The 18554-nt window shown below is 35.3% G+C and overlaps 1 long non-coding RNA gene across 2 annotated transcripts in view; it reads left to right on the forward strand.

Moving 5' to 3' along the window:
• Window positions 1–18554, forward strand: part of LOC125929534 (uncharacterized) — a 233457-nt gene that overhangs the window by 99679 nt on the left and 115224 nt on the right. For both annotated transcript variants that reach the window (XR_007459896.1, XR_007459895.1), the window contains one exon: window positions 672–748. This is a non-coding gene — a long non-coding RNA (uncharacterized LOC125929534). The remainder of the gene's footprint in view (window positions 1–671; window positions 749–18554) is intronic.

The raw sequence follows: 18554 nt of genomic DNA on the forward strand, positions 1-18554 counted from the left end.
CATATGTATCTATATATCTATCTACCTCTATATATCTTTCATATTAGTTAATGTTAAGTTTCCTCTCTTGGTTAAGAAGGTCTCCTCTACTCTATTTCACGTGTCATCTCCCCAATTTTCTTCCAAGTTTAATATTTCTTTATATTTTACGTTTCAATCTTTATCTATCTGTAATGCACTTTTTAGTAATGTGATACAGAGACATTATTTTCTTCCATATGAATAGCCAATTGTGCCAAATATATTTCTATAAATAAACCATTTCCACTTATTAAATTAAAAATAGTACTTTGCCATATGTTTTATTCATAAAAATAGTGGGATACTATTTATTAATTATCAATTCCCTTCACTGAGCTATTTGTTCCTGTGAAAATACCATATTCATTTGACCACTGTGAAAAGGCAAGAGCCTATGGATGTCCAGAAAAAACAAGTCATATGTGAAGGATCCCAAATTAGGACCATGACTAGCCCTGGTCACTAGAAGGCATTGAGGCACCGCCTTTGAAAGTATGAAAGAAAATGTTTCCAATCTAGAAATTTTGTAGTAGAGAAACTATCAATCAAGTATGGTGGTCCAATGAAGGTGGTTTTAAGCATAGAAGATTCCAAAATGTTTACCTCATGCACTGTTTCTTAGGAAGCTATTGTATTCTATCCTTTCTTAGGAAGCAAAAAATCGGAGGAAACCAAGAAAGAGGAAGAAAAGGGATATCAGAAACAGAAGATGCACTGAGCTGAGAGGGTAAGAAAGTCGCTAGGATAATGTTGAAGGGACATCCAAGGATGAGTGTGGCACATCAGGCAGAGCTGAACACCACTATGATTGGTACAGGTCAGAAGGTTCCAAGATATCAGGAGGAGGAAACTGATAGAAACCTGACGTGTCTGTGTTGAGAGGAGATTTATAAAACTGACACAGAGTTAAGGCTTGAATAAGTGATACATGTGTAGAACATTAAGTAAATGATTAAGCAGTAACATAATTATTCGCTCCAGAGAAAACAAAAAGATGTGTAGAAAAGCAGTATAGTTCATTTCATAGTTCATCTTTGGATGATATTTACATAGTCGTAGTATCAAAACCCATGGTCTTTGTTTGATCTTCCCTGTATACGTGTAATAATGGTGAGGAGATGGACAAGGGTGTGAGTGTGTGGTAGGAGCAGGAGGAGGAAAGGTGCTATTACTTTTATGTAATACGAACATGTTATTTAGAGATATAGAGGCAAATTCCAAAATAATTAATTACTTGAAAGAGAAGCAAGGGTTGCCTTTGGAAGGAGAAGAATTGGGAGAGAGTAGATCAGGGAACGGCTGTTTTTCATAAATAAACCCTTGTAATGTGGATTCCTTAAACTAAGACTCAAGCACAACTCATAAAAATAGCAACTAAAAATAAAAATAATGTTTAAATGAAAAAATAAACAAAGTGATTTTCAGGTTAAAATCTCCCAGGTACATTTTGTCCTATTTCAAGTGAATTATTATTATTATTATTATTTTTGGGGTTTTTTTTGAGAGAGGGAGGGTGCAAGAGAGGGGCATGGAGAGAGGGAGAGAGAGAGAGAAGCAGGCTTCATTTGAAGCAGGGCTAGAGCTCACCCAAAGTAGGGGTTGAGCTCATCCATTGTGGGGCTCGAATTCATGAACCGTGAGATCATGACCTGAGCCAAAGTCAGATGCTTAATCAACCGAGCCACCCAGGCGCCCCATAAGTGCAAGATTATTTTGGTAACATTTCAAAAATGTATTAAAAACTAGCATGGGGGCACCTGGGTGTCTCAATTGGTTGAGTGATTTTGGCTCAGGTCATGACCTCATGATTTGTGAGATCAAGCCCTGCGACGGGCTCTGCGCTGAGAGCATGGAGCTTGCTTGGGATTCTGTGTCTCCTTTTCTCTCTGCCCCTCCCCTACTCTCTCTCTCTCTCTCTCTCTCTCAAAATAAATAAATAAACATTAAAAAAACCTATCATGAATTTAAGTGGCTCCACCTTTCCTTAATACCAATGCAGTTTCAAAATTTAGAGCAAGTTCTTCCCAGATCGTGTGTACACTTCCTCCCACGGCAGTAGGGTGAGAATGTAAATGTCTTGAGAAATGTAAAAGGAAGGCAAAGGTCCCAACTTGAGAGGCGATTCAGGGTTCAGAAAAGTAGTTCTTCACTTTGGGTTTATTTTTAATTGGTGGAAAAAAATATAAGAAGCATACCTGCTCTATTTCTGTTCTTGTTCCATTCTGGCCTCAAGCACAAGTGCTAAAAATCAATGAGCTCTTCTAAATTTCCAGTGCCAGTGTTCAGATTCAAGACATTAATAAGTTCAAGTCAGTTTGGGGGAAAGCAGCTCAACTTTGATTCAGACTTCTGTCTTGGGAAGATTGGTTTCTTGCTTCTTATCTTCTCACATCTTTTCTAAAGGTATTTTCTTTCTCTCTCATACACGCCTGCGATTAGTTTATATCAAAGCCTTTTTCTCTTCTTTCAAAATGATCTGTTCCGTGAACTATTTCAGGGGCGAAGGACCACCTACTATTTTACAATGTCCCATTAAATGGATCTCTGTGTCATCTTTATGCATCCCTGTGGACTTTTAAATCCAAAGCCCTTCAACAATAATGTTTTTGTTCCCTATTCTCTGGATGCCTCTTAACCATTTGAAGGCAATGTTACAGAGATATGAAGGGATAGTACTAATTTATGTAATTCAGAGTTGAGAGGTATAATCCTGACATATGAAGGGGTAAAATATGACTTAGGTAAATGTGTATGACTTAGGTAAATACTTTAACATCTGAGGGATTACAGTGTAATTTGCTTTCACATTTTGTTGATATATTACACATTTTCTATCAGTTATCAGATATGCTACAAGGCTCTAGATAGTTTTGGACATGCTTATTGATGCTCTTATGATTTAGTTCTCCCCACCCCCACCGTCATGTGTGTGGCCAAGTTTTTAAAATATATAATATGTCACATACCCATAGAGAAATAATTAGGGCCCATGCAATTCAGACACTTCTCTTTAATGGTAACTGTTGTTTGTTGAATATATTTGAATCCCCATTCTGATAAATATATACAATTAAATATACAAGTGGGTTCTGATATTGTTGATGAATTCTTCCTTATTAAGGTAACTGGTGATAACCCTAACAACTATGGCTAAGTGAATGTTGTGTTACAGTATATTCTGTTCTGGTCTGTTCTTGCCTCCAGACCCTTATAGCTGAATACTGTTATGTGTTCATGCACTTATTCAAATTATGGCCATTATGTCCCGGGATTTTTTGTCAATTAATGTCTATGTAAAGCATTGTTCTTCTTAGGGGTGTGCTGCAGGTTGCCCTATGGATCACTAAAGCTCTATGTCCTTTCTTGAGCACCGAGTTTATATACTTACTGTTTTGGTACTGTACCCTCTCTGTAGGACCAGCATGCTTGAATGTTATGTCCTCTTTACCATGCGGCCATTGGAGAGATTGAACACTGCTTTTGTGGGAAGAGTCTTTTCCTACTGGGTCTTGTCCTAAAACTCATCTGTTTTTCACTCAAGCCTGAGAACTTCCTGTGAGTCAATATTAGCTCAGGTTGATACTGTTTAATCACTTAGTAGTTTTGGAGGGGAGAGGGTTATGCATACACACACGTGTTTGTGTAAAGGTATAAATGTGTGTGTATATATATATGTATCTATACATATATTACATTTATATGTAAAATCATGAAAATTCAGGCTATTTTATTAGGTGCCGATAAGAATGGGTCTTCCAGTCCTGTATTCAGTTTCCATGGCAAGGACTTCAGAGGAATTTTTTGAGAGAATATGACCTTTATTTTCTCAGTTTTATGTCTCAAAATGGGCAGAGCTCAGGATGTTCTTAGCTTTTTCATAGTTCCCTGGTATGAAGCTGTTATCTATTGATTTTAAATGAAATATTTTTGAGTTTTTTATTTACATATTTGCATATTTTATATTTGAATTAATAACTTTTATAATGGGGAATATATGATAAACTTATGCTTTCAACTTACCTGGGGTTTTATATTTAAAGTATGTTTCTTCCAAACAGTAAAGTGTAGGGTCTTGCTTTTTTTTTTTTTTTATGTTTACCTTTTTATTTATTTATTATTTATTTATTTATTTTTTCAATATATGAAGTTTATTGTCAAATTGGTTTCCATACAACACCCAGTGCTCATCCCAAAAGGTGCCCTCCTCAATATCTATCACCCACCCTCCCCCCCCTCCCCCCCCCCAGGTCTTGCTTTTTAAAATCCAGTCTGACCAGGGAGCCTGGGTGGCTCAGTCAGTTGAGTGTGTGACTCTTGATTTTGGCTCAGGTCATGATCCCAGATTCATGGGATTGAGCCTCACACTGGGCTCTGTGCTGAGCTGAGTGTGGAGCCTGCTTAAGATTCTCTCTCTCTGTCTCTCTCTCTCTCTCTCTCTCTCTCAATCTTTCTCCCTCTGCCCTTCCCCCCCCACCCCACACACACACTCTGTTTCTAAAAAAAAAAAGGTCTGACCATCTTTGCCTTTCACATGGAGTGCTTAGTCCACTTAAAGTTAATGTAATTGTTTATATGGTTGGGTTTTAGTCTATCATCTTGGTATTTGATTCTATTTGTCCTACCTGTTCCTTATTTTTCTATGTCTCCTTTCTTGCTCCTTTTGGGTGAATCACTATATTTAGTATTTCTTTTTATTTCCTCTATTGACTTTTTAATCTATACCTCTGTGTATTTTTAGTGGTTTCTCTAGAGATTATACAGTTTAAAGATAAATCCTTTATATTTAAAGGGCATGAACAATGTAAGATCCTCACATCAGTACAGTTTAATTCTTGCCCCCACCAGCTTTTCCACTTGGTTCTTGAGTGTAGTTTCTATCTCTGCTAAAATTCTTCATTCTGTTCATACATGTTGTCCAACTTTTATACTGGTTTCTTTGATGTATTAATCATAATTATTTTAAAATCTCTGTTGTATAAATACAAATATATAAACTCTCTCCAGATTTGCTTCTATTACTTATTTTCTCTTTTTTGATCATGGGTCACATATTTCCTGCTCCTTCACATATATTATGATTTTTTATTTTTAAATGTTTATTTTTGATAGAGTGTGAGCAGGGGAGGGGCAGAGAGACAGGAAGACACAGTATCAGAAGTAGGCTCCAGGCTCCGAGCTGTCAGCACAGAACCCGACGCAGGCTTCGAATTCATGGACCACGAGATCATGACCTGAGCTGAAGTCAGAAGCTCAACCGACTGAGCCACCCAGTCACCCCTGATTTTTTATTTTATGCCAGGCATTGTATTTAAAAGGATATTATAAATAATATTTACCACCATGAAAGTGACGTTGCTTCTTCTGTCAGGCTGTTAGTATGAGGGACTATATCAATCTGATCTGTAGTGGAGCTGGATCTGGACTTTGTCCCACATTTAGTTATCTGCAGTCATCACTGGCTTCAGATGTTTTCATGGTAGGGTCAAGACATGTTCTCTGTGGAGTTTGATGATACTCTCTAGAGGTCCCAGTTGCCAGCTTTAAATGTCACAGGGAGCCCTCTTTGCTCTCCAGTCTTTCTCCCAGCTTTCTACAACTCTTTTCACCTTGCTGTCCAGTTGCCCCCGGAGGACTGCTGTGGTACCTCTGTTAAGGTCCCAGAGTAGCTTGGAGGGATTTCTTTTGGGATTAAAAAAATATGCTTTTAGATATTTATCTACTTATTTCAAAAATAAATTGATAGGAAATTCACAATCTATAAATTAACTATTTTAAAGTGAACAATTCAATGGCAGTACATTCACAATGCTGTGCAAACACCACCTAGTTCCAAAATATTTTCATTGCCCCTAAATAAAGCCTCTTATCTATTAAGCAGCTTCTCTCTATTAGTATGTCTGCCTAGCCTCTGCCAACCACCAATATGCATTCTGTCTCTTTGTATTTGTATTCTGTCTCTTTGTATTTCATGTCAATGGAATCATATACAATTAATCCCTGAACAACATGGGGGTTTGGGATGCTGACTCCCTCCATAGTCAAAAATCCATGTATTACTTTGGTTCTGCCAATACTTAACTACTAATAGCCTACTGTTGACCAGAAACCTTACTGTTGACATAAACATTTAACACATATTTTGTTTGTTATATGTATTAGATACTGTATTCTTACAATAAAGCAAGCTAGAGAAAAGAAAATGTTATTAAGAAACTTATAAGTAAGGGAAAATACACTTATAATTACTATATTTATTGAAAAAAAAATACACATATAAGTGGACCCATGCCATTCAAACTCATGATTATGTTTTTGTTTTGCTTTAAATTTATTAAGTTTTGAGAGAGATAGAGACAGAGAGCAAGCAGGGGAGGGGCAGAGAGAGAGGGAGACACAGTATCCCAGACAGGCTCCAGGCTCTGAGCCGTCAGCACAGAGCCCAGCATGGGGCTTGAACCCACAAACTGTGAGACCATGACCTGAGCTGAAGTTGAACGCTTAACTCACTGAGCCACCCAGGTGTCCTAAACCAATGTTTTTCGAAGATTAAATGTAATATGTGAACTGTGTCTGGCTTCCTTCACTTAGCATAATGTTTTAGAGGTTTCCTTTGGTATTTTGTCCTCTCAACTTTTGGCATCCACTACCTTTACTTGGTGAAGATCTCGAGTGACTTCTCTTCATTCTCCTATCTTACCACCAGTATTCAGTGAGCCATTGCTGGTACTTGTATTTGGTGAAGTTTCTGTTATCTCTCCTGACCTACATCCAGTCTCAACACTCAATTAAACCCCATGGGAAAGAATTGACAAGTTGGAGAAAACTTCCTTGTGATTAGGGTTCCTCAAGATCAAACTTGTCACACCAATCTTCAAGGAGCTGATAAAAGTTTAGCTACTTCACTCTATCACTGGCAGATTTATGTTTTTCTTGATATTTTGCCAGGAAGTGAAGAAACTATGAATCTGTTTTCTCCTGGATGGGTTTATCACTTCCAGAATTTAGTTTTTTGTGTGAGTTTCTTTGCATCTTCAGCAATCCTTGGTGGGAATACTTGCCTTGGTCCTGATCTTAGAGGAAAAGCTTTCAGTTTTTCACATTGAGTATGATGTTTGCTGTGGCTTTTTCACATATGGCTTTTATTATATTGAGGTAGTTTCTTCCAAGTCCTAGTTGTTTGAGTATTTTTTATCATGAAAGTTTGTTGAATTTTGTCAAATTCCTTATCTGCATCAATCGAGATAGTCATGTGTTTTTTCCCTCCATTCTGCTAATATGGCACATTGCATTGATCAATTTTAATATGTTGAACACTTCTAGGAATAGATCCCACTTGATCATGGTATATGATCCTTTTGATATACTACTGCATTAATGTGCTAGTATTGTGTTGAGGATTTTTACATCAATATTCATAAAGAATATTGGTCTGTGGTTTTCTTTTCTAATAGTGTCTTTGTCTGGCTTTGGTATCAGGGCAATGCTCACTTCATAGAATGAGTAAGGAAGTGTTCCTTCCTCTGCAGTTTTTAAGAAAAGTTTGTGAAGAATTAGTGTTAATTCTTTAAATGTTTGTAGAACTCACCAGTGAATCCATCAACTCCAGGACTTTTCTTTACTAGAAACTTTTTTATACTACTGATTTATTCCCCTTACCAATTACAGATGTATTCAGGTTTCCTATTTCTCTGTGATTCAGTTTTTGTAGGTTTTGTGTTTCTAGGAATTTGTCCATTTTATTTACCTTATTTAATTTGTTGGAATATAATTTACTGTAGTACTCTCTTAAATTCTTTTTATTTCTGTTGAATAAGTAGTAACGTCCTCACTTCCATTTCTGATTTTAGTAATTTGAGTCTTTTCTCACTTATCTTCTGTCTCATTGTTCTGTCCATTATTGAGAGTGGAATGCTGAAGTCTCCAACCATTATTGTAGAACTGTTTTCTCCCTTCAATTCTGTCAGTTTTTATTTCCTTCATTTTGATAGTCTGTTATTAGGTACACAAATATTTATAGTTGTATCTTCTTGCTTTATTGAACCTTTTGCTAATATGTAATATCCTTTTTTTGTATCTTATAAGCTGTTTTTTTAAATTTAAAGTCTATATTGTCTGATATTAGTATCGTTAGCCTACTCTCTTTTGGTTACTATTTGCATGGAATATCTTTTTCCATCTTTTCACTTTCAACCTGTTTGTATCTTTGGATCTACAGTTATTGTCTTGTACAGAATCTGGTTGGATCATAGTTTTTGTTTGTTCACCCTGCCCCCATTCTGCCAATCTCTGCTTTTTAATTGGAGAATTTAATCCATTTACATTTAAAGTAATTACTAATACAGAGGAACTTGTGCCATTTTGCTATTTGTCTTCTATATGCTTTGTAGAATTTTTGTCCTCATTGTCTGAATTACTATCTTCTTTCACATTTAGTTGTTTTTTTTTTTTTGTAGTGAGATATTTAAATTTTCTTCTCATTCTTTTATGTATATTCCATGGCTATTTTCTTTGTACTTACCATGGGGATTACACTTAAAATCCTAAAAATTTAACGCTATAATATGAATTTCTACAAATGTAACTTCCATAATATGCAAAAGCTCTGCTCATTTGTGGCCCTTTCTTTATCCCTTTTAGTTATTGATGTCACCAAATCACATCTTTAAATATTGTATGTCTAAAATGTAAACAATAATTGTTTTTAAAAAATTCATTAGTCTCTAAATTATTTAAAAAAAAAACCCTAATAAATATCAAGTTATAAACCAAAGTTACAATAATAATAGCTTTTAGATTAATGTTTTAAAAGTGTCTTTAAATCATGTAGAAAACAAAAAGTGAGTTACAATCTGTGTTTACAATAATACGAGCTTTGGTAATTTCCCATGCATTTACCTTTACTGGGATCTTTATTTATTCATACAGTTTTTTGTTACTGTCTAGTATTTTTTCACTTTAGCCTCCAGGACTCCCTTTAGTGTTGCTTGCAAGGCAGGTGGAGTGGTAACACATTCCTTCAGCTTTTGTTTATCTAGAAATGTCTTGATTTCTCCTTCATGGTTGAAGGCCACTTTTGCTAGATATAGGATTCTTGGTTGTCAGTTTTTTTCTTTTAGTGTCTTGAATATTTCAGCCCATTGCCTCTGGCCTCCTAAATTTCTGATGAAAAGTCTCTGATAATTTTATTGAAGATCTCCTATATGTGGGGAGTTTCTTAAATTCTTCTTGCTCTTAAGATTATCTTTGTGTTTAGACATTTTGATTATGATGTGTCTTTCTGAGGATCTCTTTGAATTCATCATACTTGGAATTTGTTGAGCTTTTTTTGTTGTTTATATTTGTATCTTTAATCAAATTTAGGAAGTTTTTGACCACTAATCTCTCTCTCCCTTTCTCTTGTCTTCTCCTTCTGGGCCTACAATTTGCATGTTGGTCTGCTGAACGGTGTCTCATAAATCCTACAAGCTCTCTTCATTTTTATTCCATATTTTTTCTTTCTGTTTCTCAGACTTGATTATTTTCATTTCCCCACATTCAAGTTCACAGATTCTTTCTTTTGCTTGCTGATATCTGCCTTTGGATCACTTTAGTAAATTTTTGATTTCAGTAATTGTACTTTTCAGCTCTAGAATTTCTTTTTGGTTTCTTTCTAGGTTTTCCTATATATTATTGATATTTTCATTTTGTTGCTAGATCATTTTATTGACTTCCTTAACAACTGCCTTTAGTGCTTTGATTATCTTTAAGACAGTTGTTCAAAGTCTTTGTCTAGCAGGCCCACCACCTGGTCTCTCTCAGAGATAGTTGGTTTACTTTTTATTGATTTACTTTTTCCTTTTAATGGTCCACACTTCCCTGTTTCTTTGTATGCCTTGTGATTTTGTTGTTGTTGTTGAAAACCGGACATTTGAATTTAATAATGTGGCAATGATGGTAATCAGATTCTCCCCCTTCCTCAGGGTTTGCTATTTCTGTTTTGTTTTGGTTTTTTTGTAGGCTGTCTCTGTGCCAGAGATCACCTTAAGGTGTAAATTTAGGGTTTTCTCTGGTCTTTTCTGAGCCTGCACTTTTCCTTGAGCTTGAATGATGATTTTCCAATTTATCCGGTATATGCAGTTGTTTTTTTAATGTCCTGGTATTTAATGTTTGACTCTCAGAAAGGGAAAAATGAAGGGAGATAAAAGGCACTGGCTTTTTAAATCCCCTTGGAAGTTGCTTTATTCTGGAGGAAAGGAACTTGCAACCATGAGGAGGAAGTTCAACAATGGCTGTCTGCCTTTGTGTCTGTGCCTCTGTGATCATAAGCAGATATCAGTGATCAGAACATAGATCCCTTTTATTTGGAGGACAGGGTCCTTGTTGTCTACCCTACTTCCATAGGTTATTTGCAAGCTGTTCTAGGACCATGCACATGGCTGCCTGCCACAGAGTTGGTGAGTAGGGAATGGATGGATAGCTGCTGCTGAGCTAAGAGCTAAAATAAATTAAAATTAACTAATTTACTGTCCAAGACTTCCTCTGGAAGTTGACAACCCAATAGACTCTAGAGTTCCAAAATTGCTGTATCAGATAGATTCTGCCAGCACAACTATTGTCTAGGTGGGAAGGCCGATTCTTGATGCTTCCTGCTCCATCAGCTTCCCATAATCCTTTGTTTATATATTGTATTTTATATATAAAAATACAAGACTGTGATGTAGGTTATGAATATAATTATGCAATAAACTTTTATGATAAACTTAGTGACCAGAACATTATCAATTCCTTTGAGGATGCTTGAATGACCTGAACTCTATCCTTTGTTTCCTCATCAAGAGTTAACTACCTGCCTACATTTTGTATTTGTAATTCCTTTACTTTTCAAATAATTTTCCACATAACTATGCATCACTATAAAATGTATTCCTCAGGTTTACCTGCTTTTGAGCTTAATTGTTTACCCCTACTGAAAACAGTAAAATTGGATCTTTACCTCAGATCATACACCAAAACCAATCTCTTCACTCTTCAACTCAACAATCTGACTTCTGCTCTAACCATTTTATGAAGACTGATCTTGATATAATCTCCATTGACCTCCATTTTGTCAAATCCAGTGGCCATTTTCCTCTCATTATTCCTACTCAGCTCTCAGCACTATTTGTTGTAGTGAATGTTTCTTTTCTTCAGAGTAGTCTTCCCTTTTGGCTTCTGTGATACTGCACTCTTCTGGTCTCTCTTCTTCCTTCATGGCCTTTTCTGCTCAGTCTTCTTCCGTGGCATTTCCTATCTAATTTCTAGAGTTCATCAGTGCTCAATCCTAGTTTCCCTCTATTATATCTTTATGCTGTTTGTTAAAAAAAATTATTTCATTTTAGAGAGAGAGAGAAAGAGAGAGAGAGAGAGAGAGCATGAATAGTGGAAGGGGCACACAGAGAGAGAGAGACAGCGAGAGAGTGAGAGTGAGAGAGAGAATCTTAAGCAGGCTCCAAGCTCAGAGTAGAGCTCAATGTGGGGTATGATTCTACAACCCTGGGACAATGACCTGAGCCAAAATTGACAGTTTGATGCTCAACCAACTGAGCCACCCAGACATTTCTCTTTATGCTCTTTCTTTAGGTAATCTTATCCATGCCCATGGATTTACAGATCACTACTGACTAATGACTTCCAAATTTATATTTTGAACCTAGTGTTCACCTTGGACCTCAAAACTCATACATAAATTTGTATATACTTCTGCTTGGTATAAACTTGGTATCTCACACGAACTTCAGAATTAACATGACTTGAACTGAACTCATAAATTTTTGTGAAACTCCTTGTCTTCCAGTCTTACCCATCAATAATCAACTTAGTTGTTTATTTCAGAAACCTAGCAGTTATATTTTATTCTGTGTACTTTCACTCACTATACCCAATTCATACAATTTCCCCACATTCAGTATTCAAAATATATCTTAAATTTTTCTGCTTTTCACCATCTCTACTACCAGCAACTTGGTCCAGATTATCAACATCTATTGCCTGGCCTACTACATCAGCCTCCTAATTTATTTTCCTGCTCTATACTTGTTACCCTTTAATATATTCTTTACAAATCAGCCACAAAAGTCTTTCTCTGGACATAAATCTAACCATGATACTTCCCCACTTAATACAGCTGTTACAATTAAAATAAAATCCATACTCCTCATCATGGCAAATGTGGTCCTGCATGCCTTTTGCTTACCTCTCCATTTTCTTCTTGAGTCATGTTCTCCTTTGCTCACCATGTTTCAGAAATTTTTGCCTCTTTTCTGTTCCTAGAAGAAATGAATCTTTTTCTCATCTCAGAGCCTGCCCATATGTTGTTCCCTGTGATTGCAATCCTTTCCTCAATATCTTCAAATGGTTAGTACCTTCTTATTCTTTAAATCTCACTTAAATATAGCTTTCTCAGATAGACTTTCCCTGATCATTCCATTCAAGGAGCCTCTTCTCCCTATTTACTTTAAATGCCACTCCAAAAAACCTCTTCCCAACGTTATGCTCTGTATTAGTTTCTGTGGATGTTACAACAAATTACCACAAACTAGGCAGCTTAAGGCAGAAATGTATTCTTTCATGGTTCTGGAGACCAGAATTCCAAAATCAAGGTGTTGGCATGGCTGAACTCTTTGTGGAGATTCTAGAGACTCATTGTCTCTTCCAGCTTTTGGTTGCTGTCAACATTCCTTGACTTGTGGTCACATCACTCCAAAGTCTGCCTCCATAGTCATATTACCTATTCTCTTCTGTGTTGCTTTTCTCCTATAAAAATACTTTTGAATACCTTAGGGCCCATTAAGACAATCTAAGGTAATTTCAACTCAAAATCCTTTAATTATGTCTGTAAATATCCTTTTTCCAAATAAGGTAACATTTAAAAGTTTTAGGCTTTAGGATTTGATATTTTGGGATGGTCTTTATTCATCCTACTACATGCTCTGTCATGATTTTCTGATGATCAGATTCAGAATACCTTTTTTAAATAAAATAAATTTTATAATTATTTTTTATGTATACATTTATTATTAGTTTCCCTTAGACCAGCACTATCCAGTAGAAATATAATGAGAGCCACATATATAATTTAAAGTTTTCTAGTATCCATATAAAAAGGTGAAAAGAAACACATGAAATTAACTTGACTATATATTTTATTTAACTCAGTACATCCAAAATATTATCATTTCAACATGAATCAATATCAAAATTATTACTGAATATATATTATTCTGACTAATTTTGAAATTATTACTGAATCTATATTATTATATATACAGATGTATATTTACTCATTGAATGAATAGTTATTATATGAGTAAAAAGACAAGCAAAATGTCATGCCAAGCTATATCACAATTTTCTTAACATATATATATGTGTATATATATATATATATATATTTTTTTTTTTATTTTTTTTTTTTTTGCAGAGTCACATTTATCTGAACTGTGAGTAGAAAGTTAAGTATTAGTGATTATGAAATTTCTCTATGTGTTTCTAAACCAACTCACATTTGTGCATTATTTGTCTGGATAACAAATTTTACAAGTTTGCATTCTTTAAATATTTTATTTAAATTTTAGGGGCATTTGTAAATGTTTAATATTCTGGGATTTGGTGAAATGGATCTTAATACATATTTATTATAATAATTTTCTTAGTTATGGTGAATTCTATTAACCAAAATTGCTGTGGAATTCATCCTCTTAAATATTTATTGTCACATAATATTTTAGATTTGAGCAGTGGGGAAATAATACTGTAGCTCATTGAGAAATTAGAATAGTAATGAAATTCAATCTATAATAGTTTATACATCATTTTGAACTGACTAATGTTAGGAAAGGCATGCATATTCTATTAAAATATTAAAAGTTATTGAGGGCAAATTTTTATTTAATATTAAAATAAAAAACCTCTTTAATCACTGGGAAGAATCCTCAGAAGTGGAAAGAAAAACTCTACATCAACTTAAACATTTCAGGACAACCAATTTCACTAATTTAAAACAACTTCCAGAGCTAAAGATCCAAGCAAATGAGCCATTTTCTTTAAAAATTCTGACTCATCTTGGGAGCATTAAAATTAATAGAACTTATGATCTTGAGTTCTATTCATTTGTGAATGTGTTTTCAGTAAGTACACATAATTGGGGTTGGGATCTGACAGTCCCTTATATATATAACCACCATGAATATACATAGAGTTTTATACCATTAATATTTCAAGGGGTTTGATTCATGATTTTATAAAATGAACACACCCATGAAATGAACTAACGGAGAAAACAAATCTTATTGTAGACCAGTGGGATGCTCTATACCTATAAAACATTGGGATTAAAAGTTCTAAGACAATATTTTAGCCCAAAGCCCTAATCCTTTCTATAGAATTCTGGGGCAGAGAAGACGATAGAGGGAGTACAGTGAAGGGAAGGTGGGTGGGGTCAGGGAAGTGTAATCACATTTTGCAAGGATCTCATGGATGAGTGGGTCAGTGCTTTATTTTCAGGAGGCAAATTTTTTAGCATTGGTTATCACCAGATTTTTCTCTAGGCATTGTTGTTTTGTTTTCCATCATAGTTTACTTTTCCCAGTCCTTGTCTACTCTACTTTCTGACACTTTCCTCCTGGAGGCTCAGATTCTGAGCTTGTTCTAATGAAGGTAGGAGAAATATTCTACACTTTAGCCATACCAGTCAGTGGTGTCTGAATTTAGCTGTGCTTCCACAAAATTGTTTGTTATGTCCAGAAGGAGCTTGAAGGGTTGAATAAACTCATACAACTTGGTATGTCATCATTAGTTGCCCTACTTAGTACTCTGGTTCCCCATTGGGACTCTGATACTCTGTCTTTGACAGGCTCCTATTCCTTGAGGTAGATATAATATTTTAATTAAAAGACAAGCATCATTAACAAAAATCTTAAACTTGTTTCTCCATGATTTAACTATGCTTGTCTTTAAATTTTTTTTAAATATTTATTTTTGAGAGAGACAGAAAGAGTGCACCTGCGTGAACCAGGGAGGGGCAGAGAGAGAGGGAGACTGAGCATCTGAAGCAGGCTCTGTACTGAAGCAGAGGGCCTGATGCAGGTCTTGAACTCATGAACTGTGAGATCATGACCTGAGCCAAAATTGGACGCTTAACCGAATGGACCACCCAGGCACCCTGTAACTTTATGGTTTTTATATTTAGTAGTTTATGAAAGTCATATCTAATAACTTTCAAGTGTTGACATCAAAGGGTGAAAAGTAGTGACTGCTTTAAGAATTATATAAATTTCTGAGTAATAAGGTCAAAAGGTGAAAATTTAACAGATGTCATAGATTTTGAAGTTAATATAATATATAGGCACGTTTATCAGAATTAAGTGTGTTTATGAAGAATTTTACTAAAAGAATTTTAGGTATTTTCAGTTTTTACTTATGTAATGAAAGATTTAAAAGTTTTAAGAACCCATATGGTTCTGGTTGCCCAGAACCATAGGGGCACCTGGGTGGCTCGGTTAAGAGTCCGACTTTAGCTCAGATCATGATCTCACAGTTGGTGAGTTCGAGTCCCTGCGTTGGGCTCTGTGCTGACAGTTCAGAGCCTGGAACCTGCATCGGATTCTGTGTTTCATTCTCTCTCTGACCCTCCCCCACTTGTGCTCTGTCTCTGTTTCTCAAAAATAAATAAATGTAAAAAAAAAATTTAAAGTTTTGAGAACTGTATAATGCTTAACCCTGAGAACTTCTGAGAATATGCAAAAGAAATGCTAATGTAACATCAAATACATCAAAAATTGAAAATGAAAGTCCATCACGCTGAAGAAAATCATTTATAAAGAAACAAAAATGTCTGAAAATGAAAGAGAAAAACTCCATAGGACTAAAGAAATAGAAAAACACATATAAATGCTCATAAGCTATAATCATGTAGAAAAGCATAATTCAGTAAATTTGTGTTAAAATGAGATTTTATTATATATTATATAATATAATGTTTATTATATTACATATATACACATAGTACAGACTATGATATATATTATAATATGTACCTTATTATAATATAATAAATGTGGGAGCCCTAAAGCAAACTCAGATCATTGTTGCATATTACATTTACCTGAATACATATATACCTTTATATTCAGAAGAACATAGTTTCTCATAGCTTTAGCTGTTTCAGTTGCATATAGTACCATTCACAATTCTTAGGGACAGATTTTTGACTGTCTGTTTTTACCTTTAAAACCCATGAGTGTGAAAAATTCAAAAGTTTGATTATTTGACTTAGATACTGTATCTAACAAGAGTTAGGTATTTAATTATCCTAACAATAAACTTATGAATATGTAAGTAAAATATATTCATATTTTATTAATAATTATTACAATCTGTAAGAATAATGAATTTCCATAAATTTCATCAACTTTTTGATTTCAAGATATGAGTGCTTTATAATTGTGAAACTCATGGAATCCAGTCAAAATTTTGTATCATGTCCTTTTCCATTACTTCATCTAAGCTCTTTTACAATATTAGACCTCCTTGGAAGATGACATCTGCAGGAAGTAGTTTAAATTAACCAGAGTTCTTTGGGCACTGTTCATTGGACTATTGACTGCTCTAGATTTGGACTAACCCAACAACTGGATCGGTATTATTAGCTCTCACATTCCTTTATATTTTCTGCTCATTCATCTTCCCTCTAGCATATATTAATTAGGCAGTGAATAAGACAAAGAATAATATTTGAGTTCTCACAGATTCATCTACTGTCACTAACTGCATTCCCAAACCAGCCACTTGGAATCTCTCTGCATATCTCAAAACATGTTGCAAAATTGTCAAGACTATCAAATCCCATTTACTTTCCATTCATTTTAGTATTGTACAGAACAAAGTTCTTCTAAGGGGACTAAAGGGAATTTTGTTAAATCAAATAAATAGCAATGGGGTTTTAGGGTTCCCCAAAGCCCAGAACTCATGAGTGTTGACAATTTAAGTGACAAATCTATCCAATAGTATGGTGGTTGAGATCCATTTATTTTCAGGGAGAGGAATAGATGAGCTTCTTCTCCTCTAGTTTTACCACTCCCAGTCAGTCCAGTGATGGGATATCATCTCTCAGCCATGCTCTGAATAGGGCACATTTTGGAAGGGACCGCAGAGTTCAAAGAAGCATCAGCAAAAATCTCTGTGGAAGCTTCCCTGCTTCTCTAAGATGGTGGGTTAGCAGTCGATTTAGACATAAATTGAAAAGGGGACCTTTAAACTTGAGTTAAGATTTTACAGATTATAAAGTAACATCTTCATTAGACATCTTTATTCCATTGTTCGGTCTTACCTTATTCCTCACCTCACCCACTCCACAATACACACTCTTATCCCTGAACTCCACCCTTGAGCTTCGTTCAGTGTCTGTTTCTCCATCCAACCCTGAGCCTGACTCCATGTTTTCCTCCATCTCCAAGTGAGGTTTTGGATACTCGGGGATGGAGTGGGGATTAGGGACAAGTTAGGATGGGGGTGAAGTGAGCCTCTCTCAATATAGTATTATTATTAAAAATGATATTTTTAATTTTTAATAATGTTTTTACATTCTAACTCATACCACTCATTTTGGCACCAAAAGGACAGCTGTGTAAAAATATCTTGGCATTCAGCTACATAAAAATGTCTTTCTTTGGCCACCAGTAGACCTCAGTAACACTTCACCTGGAACATTGATGGGGGAGAGAAGATTGGTACTGTAAAAGATCACTTTATAAATTTACCAAGAGAAATAAGGGAAAAGAAAAGTGTTTGGAGTTTACTACCAGAATGATGGTATATCTGTATATTTCTTCACCTGCCTTTGACCTTTTGTTTTATTATTGCTGCCCCACACAGGCCTCTGTAACTGCTGCCAGCAGTTTCTGATTTATCAAAGACATCACTCTCAAGGGTAATTATTTACACATGGAAATTGGTTGGAAATTAGGTGTCACCAAAAGGCTGCTTTGTGTACTGTGGTGGCGTGTATGTAAATATATCGGTTCATATTTAACACATGCAAAATACTCACATGGATGAGTGGTGAGTAGAGCTAGCCATAGACCAGGATTTCATGAAATAGAAGGGGCCCCATGAGACAGAAAGTTGTGCCAAATAACTTGTTTCTAAAATCTGAGCTCAAATTCTTTTACAACATCCCCAAAGAATGGCAAGGCACATCAAATGACCAGGAATTCCTAGCTCACAAGATGGAATACTCCATTTCCAGTTGGTTCTAATTCAAGCCTTTGCTTATATTTTGACTGCAATCTGCCTGCCTTGAGCCTTCTTCTAGTCCTAGTGCAGCTCTCTGCAATCACAGGTTGAGACTAACCCTTTTTCCCCATAGCAACTTTGCAGGTTAGTTGAAAACAGATATAACTGATCTCTATTTTTTTGGTTTAAATGAAATACTGCCTTTAATTGTAACACTGAGGGATAGATTGAATACTTGTGTTCTGAGATTATCTAAAAGAAATGCTAATGATGTGTAACTAATA

The sequence above is a fragment of the Panthera uncia genome, chromosome A2 (assembly GCF_023721935.1).
Source record: "Panthera uncia isolate 11264 chromosome A2, Puncia_PCG_1.0, whole genome shotgun sequence".
Lineage (NCBI taxonomy): Eukaryota > Metazoa > Chordata > Mammalia > Carnivora > Felidae > Panthera > Panthera uncia.